Consider the following 18763-nt stretch of genomic DNA (forward strand, 5'->3'; position numbering starts at 1 on the left):
CGGGAGGAGGGGGAGGAGAGGGGGGGAGGAAGGGGTGGAGGTGCGCAACACGTGTAAATACAAATTCACGGACATCATCTTTTGTAACTTCCGACCAACGTTTTAATTGCACGCGATGCGCAAAATGAACGCCGACGTGTATCACCCTGAGCTACATTTTATACATTAAATGCATAAGAGACGCCCGCAAAAAAAAAAAAAGAGAGAGAGAGAGCGTATTGATACAATACCGCGGAAAGAAATTAACATGGCGTTTCAATCAACAGAAGATATATACAGGGATGTACGACTTCAAGGGGGAATTAATACACCCGCGGGGAACTATTATAAATCAGATTATTAAATACAAAAGCGAATATTGATTACCGATTTTTGATACTGAAAAGGTAATAAAATTATTTCGAATAAGCTTATACGGCGATACGGCGCGCGACATATTAACATTTCTGAATAACCAACAAATCGTTTGCGTCTTTTTGGAATAATACAACCGCTTCCTTTGTGACGGTGAAGAGAGATGAGCGGTGGAAAACGCGATGGGGGGACAATCACATCTCTCGGCTGCACATTTCTGCGCGACGCGATCGGCGGAGGCAGAATTATTGCCTCGCAAAAGCTGACGTAGACGTTGCGCTTTTACATAAATCTTACGGGCTTTCTGTCGTCGCCGATGGCGAGCCGGCATTGGTTAAATGGGAGAAGTTTCGTTTTTAGCGAGCCAATTCGCGAACGGGAAGAGGGGGGCTTGAGCGGAATAGGGATGGATCGGTGGGGCGGACGAGACATGGCAGACAATAAAAGTAAGGTAAAAGCAATAAGAATTAAAATGTAATATTGCCGATACGCGATAAGGGAAAATGACTGCGCCACGTAGCAACCAATCAGACGGGACAAATGCGGGCGAGCATAAACGAGCATACTGGGCTCCTAATATGCGGTTTGCATATCGGTATTTCGCTAAGTTAAATAAAATATCGGAGCGCTGATATGCCGCGAGGTAACGTAACTCATTGTCAGTTGTGTTACTCGATTACAATTAAGCGGTAATGTGATCTTTCCGTTCGCTGTGTAAGTTTAATTTTTAGTTTACATTACCATTTATATATTCTTTCGAAAATTTTTAAGATTAATGATTATTTCTTATACTAAGTTTTATATCTCGGTGACATTTGTCGTAATTTTTTACGTATGAAATTTGTGCAGCAATTAGTGGAATTCAAAAAAATTTCTCTTAATAATAAACCGCGATAAACAAATGTTAATATAAATGTTACATAAAAATGTCATGCGGTAAATTACGAATGTAAATTTTTATATTTATTCTTTATGTGCATTTTATTGCGTCTCGACTCACAGCGAAGATGTCCCCTGTATTTCAAATCTCAGACGTACGGAACATTAACTATAAAAATTTTGCCCGAGAGTGGATAAAAAATTCGAGTGCAAAAAGTTTATAAAAAAAAAAGATTTAGATTTTTTTTCAAAGGAATTTATTTGTAAGCAGTTGAGAAACTTCATTACTATTCCTTTTTCATTTTGAAGGTAAACTTTATCCTCGTAGAGTTTAGTCGAAAAAGTTGCCTCGCATTAAAATATAGCAAAGAATAAATTACTCGAAGAGAACACTGCTGTGTGACTTCGCTTCAATATCGCTTGAGAACGAAAAAGCCGCAGGTCTCTCGCGACCAGATTGCCCCGTAAAAATATGTCCGCCGCCGTTGGCGACACCGCCGCCCCCGTTTTGACCGCGCGCGACACCCCCGCGGGATAAATTTACATCCCGAAGTTACCGGTCGACATACAACCAAACGAATGAACGAACGAACGAACGACAACGCACATCTCGACGAATCCTCGTTCGATACGCTGACGTCACATGACCGATGAAATTGATTTTTCGACAGCGAAAGGGGGAAGAAGGAGAGACACGCGGGAGGGGGGGGAGGGGCCTCTCGTGATCGTCAAAAAGTGCAGATCCTGAATATTTTAATGGACAGCTCTCGGGATGTGCAGTCGATACCGTGGAATATCTATAACGGCCTCGGTATCATGTGCCTTAATTAAAACGCTTACGCGTTATATTTTGTAGATGAAGCTCAACACGGATCGGAAGCGGATGCATTGCATACGCAATGGCGTAACTGAGGGGTCCACGGAACGGTGGGGGCTTGATTCATGATGGGATCAGGGTATAAAAGGAGGAAGACTCCTCGGGAGACTGAAACGAGAAAAGAGAAAAAAAAAACCAGAAACGTAGAATGCAATAAAGGAATAAATTAACAATTTATTCCGAGAGAGAATAATAATTTATTCTGCTGTAGCATTAAAAATTGCTCTGTGGATATTAATATAATTTCAAAGAAGAGAGGAAAAGGGGGGGGGGGAGACGAAGAAAGAAGACGAACATATAAAATGAAGTGACAAGAGGGAACGAGAAAAGGAAGGAAACGAGATACGGCATAAAGATCATATAAAGGATACTGGAACTCGTCATTCATTATAATTATGGCATTAGTATTTCATATCAGCCACAATCTTACTTTCTTTAGAGCGTGTCATCGTTATACATCATTATAAATTATTGCACTACTATAAAATATGCGCCTAACAACGAAATCAACGTCGACATTGTTCGGCGAGGGGAGAGCGAAGCTCTCTCTCTTGCGGTGCGATCGTTCCGGGTATAAAGGACGAAACTCTCGAATTTTCCGCAAGGATTTCCCGAATCTACGTTATTCACGTCACTGCGTGCACGTGGTAGGTATGGATCCGGTTATGCGCGCTTTGTGTGCAGCGCGCGAGCCCCGATATCCGGGCGGCGGCACTTGCCCGCTCCAAATTGAATCGCGCGATGATCCGTTCGGAAGAGCGTTTCGCCGAGAGCGGTCCGAGGGATCGACAGGTGCTCTTCCGACGATCCCGGCGGATCGACTGGCGTGCGTGTGCACGCGCCACGCGTCCCGCGAGAATTAATCCCAATCGGAGCCACGCGCCAGATGTAACACGCGGCCCGGACGCGATAGCGCGGCGCGAGAGAGGCGTTCGACGTTGGTTTTTTTCCCCGTAATGCCTCTTTCGCAACGTGATTTCCCCGACTGCGGTCTCAAACTTTTGAAAAGGGTAAAAAAAAAAGTACGGGCATGTACGTATACGTGCCGTTCGGTAAATCGTAATAAAATGGCAAAGAGACCTTTCGCGTCGGAAAGAAGAGAAAAAAACCAGTCAAAAGGTTTTGAATAATCTTTTTAATGGCTTGCATTATTCTTATTCTTTCTCAAAAGAACAAAAAGAAACAAAAACAAACGTGAATGTATGCTGATGATGAATATAAAAGTAATACGCATCTATTATGTATTACCTTTAATATTTTTTGCTTGTTTTTTCGTTTCTTTTTTCCCCACGTGGGATTACCTTGGGCCCACTGTAATTTACTGGACATTTCATTATCCACGCGCATTTTTTAAGCTATCTTTGGATTTTGCCTTTATAAATTATGCGAAGTAGTCAAGTCAAACGTATCGAAATACCTACTTCGCGAAGATTCACGAAGAGTGATTCATTATTATATATTGAGGGGATTATGACGGATAGAATTTTTAGTTATTTCTCGCAACAGCAAAATCGCAGCGAAGAAGTAGCGCGTAAATCGGGCGAATTAATTTTTTTTATATTAAGAAACTAATTGCGGACGGTCACGATCGTTGTGACCTACTTTTGAAAACTGCAAAACGAAAGACGCGAAAGTGTTATAGATATTACCCTACGTTATTCTGGTTTACCCTGGTATATTGGAAAGATAATATTTTTCCCGGCAATAATTTCGTCCCTTAATAATCCCGGGAAAGTGTCCGGCGTTATGAATAAATAAATCATTCAAGGGAATTTTGATCGAACTTGAAAACAGAAAAGAATTTACGGTGACACACTTTAATACAATTTTCAAAACTCCGTCTGTGCGGTTAAACTCGACATTCCTCTTTCTCTCTCTCTCTTTTAAAGAGCTTTCGAAGCTCAAATATTAACGCCGCGTTATTTCGGATCCTCTTTCCAAGTTCACGTGAAATTGTCTGCCAGAATTACGCGCGACATTGCACACAATTTTATGATCGACCGAGAAATTCGTCTCCGCTGCGGAAAGTGCAAGAGTTAACCATATCGCTTAATGAGCTTCCGCATAGGAAGCCAATATGTTTGCCACAAAATTGCGCAATTCATGTCGTTGATTACCGATAATTTTCTTTCGGTACGTTTCAACCGCGCCGCGTTTGTTGGAAAGACATCGAGCCAGTCGTTTCTACAAATCGAGTGAATTTCCAGGCTATGCCAGATATAGCAAATCGCGGGGAAAAAAGCTTCGCGCCGATCGATAATCTGACGGTAACACCGCTCAGCTTAGCCCGCTATGTACGACGCAGAAAAGACTTTTCCTTTTCTCGTTTTACACTGTAGAATCGTTACCCTCTTTCCCCGAAGTGCTACGAAGTATCAATCTCTTTTTTTCCCCCCGTCGTTCGGGCCACAGCACAAAGACTTCCGATGAACAGAACTGAACTTTCGCGGAGAGTTGCACGAGGAGGAGTAATGCGGGGTGTCCCGGACAGAGCAGTTAGAAATCCCCGACTTAAATCTAGAGAGTTTTTTTTAAACGTTTTTTTCCCCGCAAAAAAAAAATTTCAAGAGAGAACTTGCCACAATTGTTAATTATTCACATTATTTATCGTGGCAATTAAAATGTCGCAAAGTCCATTCGGGTTTAAATAGACGATAAGATTTTGTCTCATTTCCATACTCGTATCAAAGATTTTTCAATTTAATCAAAACAAACTCTGTTTTTTTTCTATCACTCGTAAGCCGCTAATAGAACTCTGATTTAGTGGAATTTATTGTAACATTGATTTCAAATTAAATCAAAAGGCATCGAGCATTGTAATTAAATTTGGCACCTCCCTAGGACATCTTATTATTATTAATCTAGAATCTTCAAGAGGCGCGGAAATGACTGAATTAAGCGTTAGTTAATTATACCGAAGTGGAGGTCGTTTATTAATAATTGGCGTACTCGTAAGATCTCTCGCAACGTATAATCGTGAAATTTACGATGGAATCTTTGCTCCGAGAAACGGTGAGTCTTCCGCTCATGTGCGCAATTAGTGGCAATTAGAAAACACGAATCGACTTTGTTTGGGGACGCGCAGATTCGAGAGATTTCTCTATTCTCGCATATCCCGGTCGTGCGACAATACGACTTAGGTCGCACTGTATAATAAGTACTGTAATTGAAGTAATAATCTAGACCTTCGTTCCCATGATGGTTTGCAAAGACGTTTCAAATGACACCAAAAAATACCGTAATAGCGTGTGCTTAATTTTTTAATAATGATAGGTAATATGTAGCGTGTGTCCTATTTAAAGCGAAATACCTCTTAATTGCCTCTAGTATGGTTATCTTTCCATTGGGTATAATGGAATATTGTTAACCGAGAGCGTTTTAAAAATAAGACAATTACTTTTCGGGATAAAACTTGTCTTAAAAGTATATATTCAATAATGTAAATATAATTTTTAATAACATTCTTAAAATAATATTGCGCTAATTTTCTTGTTGCAACTAGGTTTAATGAAAATTTTAACAAATTTTTGTTTCCGCAATAAAGATTCGACAAATATATGAATATACAATTCTTATAAAGGTTAAAAAAATTTAATATGGACCTAATTACGCTGACAATAATTACAATTAAGGTAATTATCGCTTTGGTGAGTGACGTGTCAAATGTGGACTGAAAAATTGCACAGCGCTTCTCGAAATGTCATTCTCCGTATACCTAAATTAACAAGTCTTACGTCCTCGAGAGATTACTTACGTTTCTAATATACAATCTCGCGTGGGCTCGTTTTGCTGCCACGTAGCCTTATGAGCGTTTAATCTTCCGTGCCGTCCATAGCGGGCAGATCGATCGACCGCTATTTGCGTTTTTAATTAACGACATTCCATCGTCGCACGGAGAAATAATTTACGCCGCTTATATACCGCTTACGCCTTTTCACGTACATAGGCACAGACTCGACTATATTACGGCTTTAATCGCAGTTGTTATTTTTACTCATCGCAAATAGCCACGCGAACGCGATCCCGCGGGAGTATCGATGAATAATCACAACCCCCTACAAAAGGATTACATCCGAGGGAAGAAAAAAAAATCTATACGGATCGTCCGACCGCTGACTATAATCTAGACAGTACTGACTTCTCGCAAATTACAACGATTTGCATGAGTAAGCTCTTTCCTGAGAATCGCTCGATTTTTCGTACTTTACAGTCAAAGTTTTAACCGCGTGTTCACGAATACACAGTGCCGTGTGTATCGATTAAAAGTGGCACGTACGTTCGAAGGTAAAACTGTAAAAGCGCGACCGAGCGGCCAGGCACTTTAATATCGTGCGCGATCGCAGGTATAATAATTTCAAAATCGAGTTCGCGCGACAAGGTGAGATTTATCGTTCGTGTTTCCTTTTCTTTTTTTTTTTTTTGCGTCGCTGGTTACCAAATCCCGTCCTGATCGAGAGCCGCGAGCGCGAGCTAATCTAACGTCTCTGTCTCCCGGCCGAGAACAGGAGCGGCGGCTTCACGTTTGCGCGCGTACAACGCGAACAAGGTGTAGCGAATTTCAAACTTTCTGACATTACGCCGGTAACTTTCACGCAAAATAAATCGAGGCGAGAAGCGTGTGCCCCCGCGGGGATTTCTCTCCGATTCCATCCCGCGCGATTTTTTTTTTTTGTCACACGCTCATTCCGTGGGCGAAATCGCGAGCGTTAGTTTTGCCTCCGCCGGCATTAAATCATAGGACGGCGGTCGCGCGGAATTTGAAGTTCTTCCTTTTTCTCTCGTTTGCGAAACCCGCGCGCTGAGGGAAAGCTAGCTTTTTCGGACTTTGCGGCTTACCGTTATGGTAGTGACGCGCTAGCGTTTTGAAATTCGATCCATTCGGATTCGCAATTTCGTCACCTCGCGCGATCACGAGTTTTTTTCTTCTTTTTTTAACCCGACGTCTTCTAACTGTGCGGCCTTATGAATGGTCTGTCGCGTACGATTGGGAATAAATAACGAGTGGGACATCTGTCGTACGAAAAATGCAAGTGACGAATGTCTCTCCCGTTTCAAAATATCCCATTTAACACAATTTATCATTACGTCTGCTTTGAAATGTTGAAGATTTAAAAAGTCGACGAGAAGTTCCCCCTCCGCACAGATCGATTTCCAACTAATACAGCTATTATATCGTGCCGTACGGTCTTGCGATTATCAATCGCTAATTACGCGATCGACTTCGAATCTCGCGCCGGTCCGTTAATGCGTGAGAAAATCTCCGCGCGAACGACGGTGCGTTCCCAGCGACTCACGTTTTCTCCCCCCATCCCCTCCCACCGTTTCCTCGGAATTGGACGTGGAAAGGCGCGAATCGAGACCCGATCAGCCGCACTCGACAACAATACGCGCACGGCGTGCACTTTACCGCTTACGGCACTTAGTGTTAGAAAGTACATTAGCGGCCAATTATCGCGAGCGGCAACAATGGCAAGAGACTCGCGTTAAAGCGCTAATGATAAATCCGTGTAAAATATTCCATTCACGACGACATCCGTGAGCTTCTCTCTTTTTTCTCTCTCTCTCTCTCTCTCTCTTTCCCCTCCTCCCCGCCGTGCCGCGGGAAACGCGCGGTTTCTAAAACAGTCGCGTCGCGTCGACACGTACGTTCGCCGGGTTTAACGACACGATTAAGTACGCTTAACCGAAATTTATTTAAATCCGAGTACAATTAATTTCTCTGAATTAATATTATCTCACTTTAAAGCGTTACATTATTCTCCATGTGCGGCTGTGCAATTATTCCGACGATGTCCCCATTGTCGGAAGTATTCTTAGAACTCTCGAGCTGAATATACTAATCGGGGGGGGTGTGGAATAACTATTTTCAATTCGACGGATGCTTTTGTGTCGAAAGCATTTTTGCTTTCAACAAGAAATTTGATATATCGATTCTCTTCTGTAACTGTTAAAATATCACTTGACTTGTTTTTCGACCCGACGCGGATGACGCGACAGCTTATTAAACAAACAATTAGTGCATTGTTTATACGCATATTATCGAAACGAGACGTAGAACGCGTGGCGGAAGAATAAGAGATTAATTGCGTGTTTTGTCACACGCTTCCGGGTTTCAGCGGGCCGTTAACAGAGGGGCGGGGGAGGGGGGGGGGATGCCTACGGACTCTTAATTGTAGAATCGCGCGTGTATTGTCGCGCGCGAGTTATTTGGAGCTGGATTCATCGCGCCGCGCGCGCGCGCGCGTGTCCCAATTATCGATCGTCGCGATCGATTTTATCTCGGCTACTATTCCAGTCACGTACCGACCGACGACGGGATCAGACACCACACCCTGACCTGCCCGACGTGGTGAGAACGTTTCCAGCTTCCGAACAATAATCGCCGCGCCGGGCTCGACGACGCGGAATGACGCGCGGAGAGGCAGCGATCATAATATACGATCGGGACATCGTTCTCCCGGTCGTTGATGATAATTTAGTGGCTTCGCCGGTGCGTGGACTCCAAAAATATTTCGTTGTACCGGTTCCGCGGTAGGAATGTCGATGACCTTGCGCTTTATAAATGATGAAATTCCATACTGACGGATATATCCATGAACATATATTATTATATCTATCTATCTATCTATACATATATATATATATATATGTATATATATTTTTTAAATCTATGATATATATGTATATATACATATATATACGCACCAAAATTCCGTGAGTACGAAATATATGATCGTTGAATATTTATGTAACAGAAAAGAACGCGAAATTTTTTTCGAAATTTCTCCCTCGTAATTAATAGTAGCATTTTGCTTGTAGTAACCTTCGGCTGGTATATAATTTAAACATAGGAAACTTTCCCGTGTACGTAAACAACGGTCGTTCCTATTTAGCGGTTCTATTATTTTGTTTTCTCTCTCTTTCTCTCTCCCTCCCGGTTTTTTATGTGCTCGCACGACTTTTATCCCGGGAGAGCGGGAAAACAAATCCGTCATCCGACCATCGTTAATCCGTGGCACACGGTAAACGCGTTCAAAGCGATATAAATATTATGCGAGCGTTTCGCGCACCCAATCGCGAATATTTTCGCGGCAAAACACACCCGGTCGGCGGGACAACCGCCTCCTCTAAAACGAAGCCGAGTATGGCGGCTCTAAGTTCCTTAGAGCCACTGCTGATGCACGTCGCTGCTCTCGATCATCATCGGTATTGATTCCCCTCCCTCTCTCTCCCCCCGTTGCTCTTCCTCTCTCTCTCTCTCTCTCTCTCTCTCTCTCTCTCTCTCTTTTCCTATCTCTCGCCACCTCTGTCCCCCGTCTCCATCCCCAATATGGCTCGGCCATTCATTATTCACGATGGACGGCATCAAAACAGCGTTATATCGCGATATATTGCGCGGCCCGATTCGACTGAGAGTGCAATGTTCTTACAGAGGAATGCCCCGTGCAATTTTCAGCGCCGGAATACAACCCCTTTCGCTTCCCTCCCCTCGATTTTTCACAGGGGAGAGAGACCCGGCCGATAAATATTTATTATCGCCCCCTGTAAATTCCGGAATATTATATCCCGGAGTATAATACATCGAGGGTCGCGGCTGTATGCAGTGCATGGCGCTTTTATCTGAGAAATATTTGATCGCCACAAAGTGGATTTTTCCTCCTCAAATGACTCACGTGACGCGCCAAGAATTTTCTAATTGCAAGCAGCTGGGAGAGCGAGGGACTTTTTTGCTTAAGAACCTTAAAGCTTCCGCGTGTCGCGATCGAGTAATGTTTCGCAGAATTTTAATTCCACGATCGGATAAGAGATGCTCGATAGCGCGATATCGAAATTTTTTTTCCCTCCGCGACCTCGTCGTCGAGTTAAGGTCGCCGCGATTCCTGGGACGGCCCCTTATTATTTTCTTTTTATGTATTTAACATAATCATAAATTATACGAGGCATGTATCGCGCGCGTCCCGCAATCTCGATCACCGACCACTCGCTCCGCTCCACCGCGAATAATGTCAATGTCGGAATATTGACAATAAAATATCGATCGTCCGAGGAGGGAAAGAAAGAGAGAGAGAGACAAAGAGAAAGAGAGAGAAAGCCGCGGACGTCCCGAGAATTATCGTTATCGGCGTGGCCACGACTTCTACTCGATGTTGTATGCATGCAAGTCGACTCGAGAGTCGAATCGAGTCGAGGTCGTTCGCACCACAGCGACGACGACGACGACGACGATGACGACGATGACGACGAGCCGCAAGCCGGCATAATATGCCGGCGCAGTCGCAACGCGTGGCGCGGAGCGGAGTGGAGCGGAGCGGAGCGGCGTGCCTCTCGCAGCCGCGTGACTGCGTCAGAATCGTACGGTTGCTCCTCCCCTCCCCTCGTGCACGGCCCTGATCTCGGACAAGCAACGCGTAACGAGGTACCAACCGCACCGTAAAACCGAGTTTACTAAACTGGTGGCCGCGTGCCGAGCCCGCCCGCCGATCGAGTCGGGCATGAACGTGGATAACGCCTCTCCTCTTCCTCCTCCTCCTTCTCCTCCTCCTCCTCCTCTTCCTGTTTTTACCGCTCGATCGAAAAATCTCGAGAGACGACGAAGGCCACTTGGCACTGATCTTGGGCGAATTTTCATTGATACTCCCTAGCCTTTATGCTACCGCGTTGCAATTATTATCAGGTTGTTTATAATAGTTATCTAACACTAAAAACTAGTTGTCTACCTCTACACGGCATATATGAGGTGTATATTTAGACTATAGTAGGCCTACAATCTACAAATATGAATGACGAAGTCGCTAATTTAAGATTAATTATCGCAGCCGCGCAACTTTATCGCCGCTCTTATCGAGCAAGGTTCGGAAGCTACATAAAGTATAACTCGAAATATGAAATAATATGCGTGTAGAATGTAGTGTGTACGAATTTTGAAATCGGTCGATTACTTTCACATCGTGTGAAAGGCGGGCCACACTCTGCTAGATTGTTTGGTTTCGTAAAACGACTGTTGTGCACTCGTAGGATGTGCATAACATGAGAGAGAAAGAGAAAGAGAGAGAGAGAGAAAGAGAGACTGCATGCAGAGAGAAAGAGGGAAGGGGGAGAACGTGTGCGGAATAAATTGGCGGATTTGAATATGTACGCGATACCGTGTAGCGATATCATACATTTTTGAAAATCTGCCATTTCTGCGCAGCGTAAAAAATTGCATATTTTTATAGTTAAAAAATTTATCGTCTATCATACGCACATTTGCTGCGAAAGCGCGATAACATCGCGCGGGGGTTTATTCGATATTAATGCAAAACGCGGGGAACAGCCTTGTGGAATCGAACAAGCATTTTGGAGAATCTCGAATTTTGAGACACGCGATTTTGAGAGACGCGAGGGGGGATCACCACCTCCTCCCCCCTCCCCCCCTTCCCACCGATAAATGTCCGCACGTCGTCGTGTGATACGCGAGTCGATTATTTTTTTACATTCAATTTTGAAACTACAAGATTGATATACGGTGGAATGTTATTTATGTCAGCGCTTCATCAATATTCATGACGTTTCAAAACAGGATTTACACCACTTTTTCCTTAAACTAAACGGTCATATAATGCCATATGATATTACACTACGCTGTTACTCGTTTTGCCGTAACAGCGCAGCAATAATATCTCGACAACACAGCAGCCCGATGCCATCGCGCGGAGTGTAAACATTTAAACGCGTAACGGATATAGCTTTCCGAAGCATAATCGTGTCCGATTACCGCCAATCGGTTTTTCAATTATATCCCGCAGGTGTAATTGAGTTACAGCGGCGGTATACGCGAAACCGTCCATTATCCGCTTGTTTGCCGATTATCGACGATCCTTAGGGTGCTTAGGCGCCTCTACTCGTCACCGATCGATCGTTCGTTCGTTTCATGTTCAGCTCTCTGTTCAGGACCTATCTCTCTCGAAGGACCTCGGAGACCTAGGTTAAATATTATACAACAGTCGCCATACCTCGTTAAAGGAAAATCAACATTCGTTCATTCTCTCGCGTATTTCCATTGTCATTAATATCTCGATAATAATCACAGGTTCTAAACAGACCAATTTGCAATTAAGATCGTTCGGCGCTATTAGATAAACAAAAGAAAAAAAAATTAGCGACCTGTCGACTGACATTTCTTTTTGGTAAAACCCCGCGGCTTCGGGGCGACAAATAGAATCGCAATGCAGTTTGCGTGACGAAAAAAATCACGTATAAGATAGGTGATCGTGGATGACGTCAAGTAGCAGCTACTTTTCAAAGCGTTTTACAATTTACAGCCACAATGCGTCAACGGGAATCGTGACGCAAGGTCCGCCGCGATAACGCAATTCGTGCAGAAGAAAAAAAAAAAGGTCGAAAGTTTTTCCCCGACGATTAAAAGTGGTTTTAATCGATTTTTAGCGCCGACGACGACGACTCCTCATCGTCGCGTCGCATTACGGCGCGCCGTAAAAAGACCGGTGTTATGGAACGCGAAAGAAAGACAATGAAGAGGAAAAAATTAAAAAAAAAAAAAAAGAATTATTAGTCAGAGCTGCTGACGCTTGTCAGCGCTAATCGCGCTAAAATAAATTTTCAAATGTCGCACCGCGAACGTCTAGGAATATCAACACGCGGAAAACGACGAAGTTTCATTTTCTGTACGCGTATAATAAAACAAAACTTCCTGGATTTTCTGAAATAGAATTTTAGTCTTCTAAAACGCGGTCTTATCAAAGGAAGGTTGAAAAATTTCTCTCGAGCATATTAAAATAACAGCGGGTATCACAATTGCTTTCTCAGCGATAATGCGACGACCTTCCTTTGTAAAAAAGGAAAAAAAAAGGAAAAAAAAACTACGCAGATAAGATTCACCTTAAATGTTCTCTCGGTCGAATGCAATCTTATGCGAGCGAGAATAATATGTATTACGAGGAAACGAAAGAAGCGTGTCGCAGATCTTGGAAAAGGATGATCCTCGCTTCTTTTTTTTTTTCCTGACGTGCAACACACTATTGCGTCTCTGATTCGGAGAGTTATTCTCGGATCAATATTAGACGACACTCCGGAATGACGAGTTGTCGTCCACGAGGAGCGCAAACATACGGCGTACGAGCACCAGTGTAGCGACGAGAAAGAGAGATATTATTGCGACTTCAATTTGCGCGTCGTTCGCGCGCGCGGGGACAAAAAGTAGGCGAGCCTGCCGTCATTTTTCCCGGAAGCAAAAATCCCCGTCGCAAAAATAATCGTCGCGCGCGCGCGCGCTCTCGCAGTTTTATTGCATGGCGGATTTCGTGGAAAAGCCACTATCCGTTATAATCTCGATTTGCGACGTCGCCGCCGCCGTCGCCCCGATGAGTCACCGGCGCAAAATTATACTCCCGTTTCGAAAAACTATAACCGCGATTTTCGCATATCGGCTTTCGGACACCACGGAAAATTGGGCGGTCCCGTCCGCGGATCGAAGGAGGACCTCGAGACCAGTGTCACGCTGACGACGTGCCCGGTCAACTAACGCTGATAGAGACGAACCGAGACGAAGACGATGGACGGTTGAAACGCAAGAATAAGATATGAGGAGCGAGGAATAAATACCCGGCGTGTCCCACTTGCGTGGCCGTTAAAGTTTGACGACGCGGACCGGATCGGGATCTGACCTTTTCGCGTGAAAAATTTCCTCCCCCCCCACCCCGCGCGCGGTCGGCTTTTCAAACTTCGATATTAAATATCATCATAATTAAACACGTCGCGCGGGCGTGTGCGCGGCGGAAAAAATCTGATTGAATCTACAATAGTGTAAATTTCACTTGAATTTAAAATTTTAAATAAAAACTGGCAACGCGCAACGTTACATTTTACCCGGCCAATATTGACACTGGTTGTCCATTTTATATTTATTCGCGCTAACAGATAATGTGCCGCGTTCGCAAAGTATGCAGGCTTTAGCTACCACTACTATTACTACCGCCGCTATCATCCTTACGCCTTCGCTCTCTTTCGTCTATTTTATTGGCGTTTCCGATCCTTAAGAGCGTCCACGAGTGTCTCTCTTTGTATCGCGACTCTCTAACCGAGAGATATAAATAGGCCGGCAGAAAATTCAGACGATTAGCGCCTCTCGGTAATGCCAGTAACGTACGTTGGCGCGATCGATCCTAAGGGCCTGTTGCATCGCATAGCCGTGGTGCACAGCAGCCCAGTTAACCAATTTACAAACGGCTGTCCCTTTCGAAATCGGCGCGCCGAATACGAATCGGAGAGTGGGGGGGGGGGAGAGGGAGAGGAGAGGATAGTGGGAGGTAAAGTATCGAGTCAAACACCCCGAGCTAATCGATCCCGGCTATTATTGGCTGTAAATAATACGTGTCCCGAGTCGTTCATCCGGCTCGAGAGCGCGCTCTTGTCCCTCGATTGCATTTCCCGTGGCCGCTGCAGATCGGCGTAATGAGCCGGCGGTCGGCCGCCACACAAACGGGGTCTTTAAATTGTTGAGAACAAGCAGACGCAGGAGCGTAAAGAGCGCGAGCGCGCGCCACGCGAAGATCTTATCGTCGACCCCCATTCGAAAATTTCAACGTACACCGAGGTAGACGTAAACCGCGAACGTAAGCGGGAAAATGACGTGTATGACACGAGAGTTAAGAGCGAGTGCCATTTCCCCTGTCCGAAAACGGATCACCCCCAAAAAATGTTTTGCCCTGACAGATCTCTTGATATCACAACCAAATTGTAACTGCTGGAATTTTGACTGTCACTTATAGAATTTGAAAATTCCGCTTCTATATCTATCGCTAGACTGGTTAGGTGCGACACACATACATGTCACAGTATTTGCTAATTACTTATCTGTCTCAGCTAATCTTAAGCGCTACGCGCGTATAATTTTTGTTAAAGTAGCAATCTTGTTTGATCGTCAACAACAACGCTGCAAGCATCTTAAAAGAACTGTAACGAGCTTGTCGCGGAAAATATTACTCCAGCCAGGGCATACAGGATTTATAAAAAAACGAGATATTTAATAATCGACACACGAAAATATTAAAGCACCGACATCCGTTTCGACCGAGAAGCAACACTTCCTCTCGTTTCTCGCGACGCTATCGAGCTATCGCACTTTCGGACGACCCGAATTCATACGAAACTTTGGAGCAACTACGAGTTAGCTGATATTAGAGTATATATATCGTAAACCAATGTCCCACGTGTGCGATCGCCGGAAGCGAAGCGTTTCCCTTCGCCTGCGAGCGGAGGTAGTTTTGCGGCGACATAACAGTCGTCGTCGTCCCATGCTGTTTCCCCGAGATAAAGAAACTCAGCGAACTGGTGACGGTGGCGGGGAGGAGGAAAGGGGGCGGAAGGAGGAAGAGAGAGAAGGGGATTATCGTGCCGCGGCTCGTACCGGCGAGAATCGCGGCACGCGTGAAAGAAGCCTCCGACCTTCGTTCTCGCCCACCTTCCTCGAGAGCAGAGTGCATTCTCGCGGTCCCGAAAGGAAACGGGAAGCGCGCACGTCGGGGCAAAATACGGCCTCGTATACAGATCGCTCACACGTACGCGTGCAAGCGGCGGCGGCGGCGGCGGCAGCAGCAGCAACAGCAACAACAACAGCGGCCACTCGCTTTAGTGCCGCGGGGGCACCACGCCGCGTTTACGTCCTGACCCGTATTATTTTTCTCTCGGCGCGCCGCGTCCCCCCACTCCGTCGCGCTCTCTCCCCCTTCGTCCAAGTGTCGTGCCTACCCCCGCGCGCCTCCCATCGCCCTCACGCTCTCTCTCTCTCTCTCTCTCTTTCTCCCGTCGCGCCTGGCGCACGCACGAATTACGCAGAGAAACGGATAAACAACACGCGAGAGAGCGCGTCAATGAAGACGGAGCGGAGGGAGGGGGGAGAAGAGGTCGGTCGCGCTTGACAGCGGTCGCTGTCGTCCACGTCGGTCGGTCGGTCGGTCGGTCCGTCCGTTCGTCTGCCGCCGCCGCCGCCGCCGCCGCCCGTTGTCTTTCGTTGTCAACATCGCGCGACTCGGCTCGGCGTGACGCGGCGCGTCGTTGAATTTCGCGATCGCCCCCGTGGTACACGCACGCATTCGCGCACGCATCCGACGACGGAGGGAGGAGGGAGGGATGGCGGAAGGGAGATATGAGCGAGCGGGGAGGACGGGGGGGGGGAAAAGGCGAAACTGACGTAGCGAGCGAGAGCGAGTGACGGAAGGGGGGAACGAGGGGGCGAGGAGGAGGACAGAGACACAAAGACGAAACGAAAGGGGGAGAGAGAGACGCCGGTCAAACATGGCAGGCAACGATGTGCCTTGCAGGCGGAAAAAAACAAGATTTAATGCGAGCGAGAGCGTGCCGGCGTCGGACGTCGCCGCGTGGGGACGAGGGACAAAGGGGTGGGGGAGCAAGGGCGACGGGGAAGGTACCCGAAAGAGCGGCACACCGCGTGTACGCCGAATACACGCGCGCGCGCGCGCGCACGCATACAAACACACAACACACACATATCGAATTGCGTAGATTTGCGTAAGTACTCACGTTCTTTGCTCCGGTTGCGTGTCTCTGTCCTCCGTCTCTCTGCCGGCGAGAATCCGTCGGTCGGTGCCAGCGGAAGGATGTAACGGAGGAACGTTAGTTAGCGCGGAGGAAACGGTGAAAAAAACGTCGCTGCGCCGACGGTGATCTCACACACACACGCACGGGGTCACGTACTCTTTCTCTTCGCTCCGCGGGTGACTACTCGTCGTCACCGCGCGACGACGGAAAAACAACACCCGACGTCCTTTTCCGTCCTGGTCGCCCCCTCCTCGTCTAAAGCGCGCGGGGCAAGCGCGGGAGTACGGCGCTCGCTCGCTCTCTCTCTCTCTTTCTCTTTCTCGTTCTCTCACACCCTCCTTTTTCCGGCGCGGGCAAAGAAGCGAATTGAAAATAAAAAGGAAAAAACCTAAAAATAAACCGACACCGCACTAACAACCCGCGTCACGGCTCAGCACGTACTTTATGCCGACGCGTTATATCGTACCTTCTCTTTGTTTTCGTTTTGATTTGAATCGAAAGAACCGTCAGATGTTGTTACGCGAACGACGGCGGCGACGACGACGACGACGACGCGGTCCGCGGTGCGCCGCGGCCGTGCACATGCGAACGTGCTCGGTGTGCTCCACGCACGAGACTCCTGTCTCACTCGCTCGCGACGCGTGAGTGGACGGGTGGTGATGACGGTGACGACGGCGACGTAACGACGATCAAAATGGCGTTTGCCGGACCGCCCGCGCGCGCGATCAGGTGGAAAATGCCGGAATGCCGCCGCTAGGAAAGATCGACTGACTGCCGAGGTCCGCGGCCCTAAGTGGTTTGACGTTAAGAACGGAGCGGAGCGGGCTGCTGTCGCGGGTGCGAGCGAGACGGCGGCCGCAAGACGGCGGGAGGGAGAGACCGAGCGAGACGGAGAAGGAAGACGCCGACAAGGGAGAGAGAGAGAACGCGTGGAGGAAGCGGCCGGCGGATCGACGCGCGAGCGAGACAAACGACGGCTCGGCCGCGACTGAGTGGCGGTGATGGTGGAGGGGGAAGCCGACGCGGCGACGGTGGGGATAGCACAGGGGCGCGATCGCGCTCTTCTCCCTCTCCCCTCCCCCCCTCCCGCCACGCGCCGATCACGCGCTCGGACGACTTCGACTGCCTTCGATTGCTCTCGACGAGCGAGAGAGCAGGGCCGTCTAGAGCGCGCGGTTAGGCCTAACGCCGCCGTTTTATCTGTACGTTATTAAAATTATATTACGGATTCCGCGCGGGCGTCCATTCAGCCGCGACGGCGATGTACGAGACGCGTTACGGTAGTCCTCTTTTCCCCTGCCCTGTCCCTCTCTCTCTCTCTCGTCGAATCGGCGAATAAAGAGCTAAGGGAAGAAGCGTCCTTTCTCGCCTCTCGCGAATAATGCGGATTCGCTCGCACCGAGGAATATCCCTCCCCGCGCGATCGCCCTAAGGCGGCCGACCGACGGTGCCGCGCGGCTGTGGGTGGTTCGCGCGCCGCTTCTTCCCTCCCCGAGGCCTCCTTCACCTCGCCTCGCCGCCGCGCCGGCTCTTATGGCCGGTGCGCTTCGCGCGCTCGTTCGGCCGTCTCGCGAGGAATTTCTAAAAATCAATATACGCGTGCGAGGAGGAGACGAGAGAGAAGGGGCCGCGAAGCAAAAAAGAAAAAAAATGGGAGAGGCAAGAAAAAACATATTCGATATCCCGTTTTCGCCCCGGCGGCGCTCTCCTCCTTTCCTCTTGCTCCCCTTCTTTCCCCTGGATGCCGCTCCATCCCGACTCTCCTTTCGTCTCTCTCTCTCTCTCTCTCTTACCCCTTTTTTTATCCCCCATTATCCTCCTGCGAAACGAATTGCGCGCAATCTATCCCTCTCCTTCTTTCTCGCTCGTTTTTCCGCGACGACGACGAACAGGCGACAGAGGAGAGAAGGAGAGACCGATCGGTTTCAAAGAAACGAACTAGTCCCGTTGTCAGAGGAAGTTGGAGAAGACCTCGCGCGCGAGCTTCGGGGCCCCGGTGGAAGCGCGGGAGAGATTATTTTCTCAGAAGCGCGTCGCGCTTGGTATAGTCTCTGCCGCCTCCCGAATAAATTTCATTCAGAATCGTCCGCTCGCACG

At 47.3% G+C, this 18763-nt stretch overlaps 1 protein-coding gene across 4 annotated transcripts in view; it reads right to left on the reverse strand.

The window, feature by feature from the left end:
- The window catches only part of LOC105834572, a 108533-nt gene that overhangs the window by 83456 nt on the left and 6314 nt on the right, over positions 1 to 18763 (reverse strand). The window contains exon 1 of one of the 4 annotated variants that reach the window (XM_036285076.1): positions 16649 to 17679. The exons of the other annotated variants lie outside the window; for them this stretch is intronic. The gene's annotated coding sequence lies outside the window, so the exon portion shown is untranslated. Of the gene's footprint in view, positions 1 to 16648; positions 17680 to 18763 lie in introns of those variants that run through there. 4 annotated transcript variants of the gene reach the window in all.

The sequence above is a fragment of the Monomorium pharaonis genome, chromosome 1, assembly GCF_013373865.1.
Source record: "Monomorium pharaonis isolate MP-MQ-018 chromosome 1, ASM1337386v2, whole genome shotgun sequence".
Lineage (NCBI taxonomy): Eukaryota > Metazoa > Arthropoda > Insecta > Hymenoptera > Formicidae > Monomorium > Monomorium pharaonis.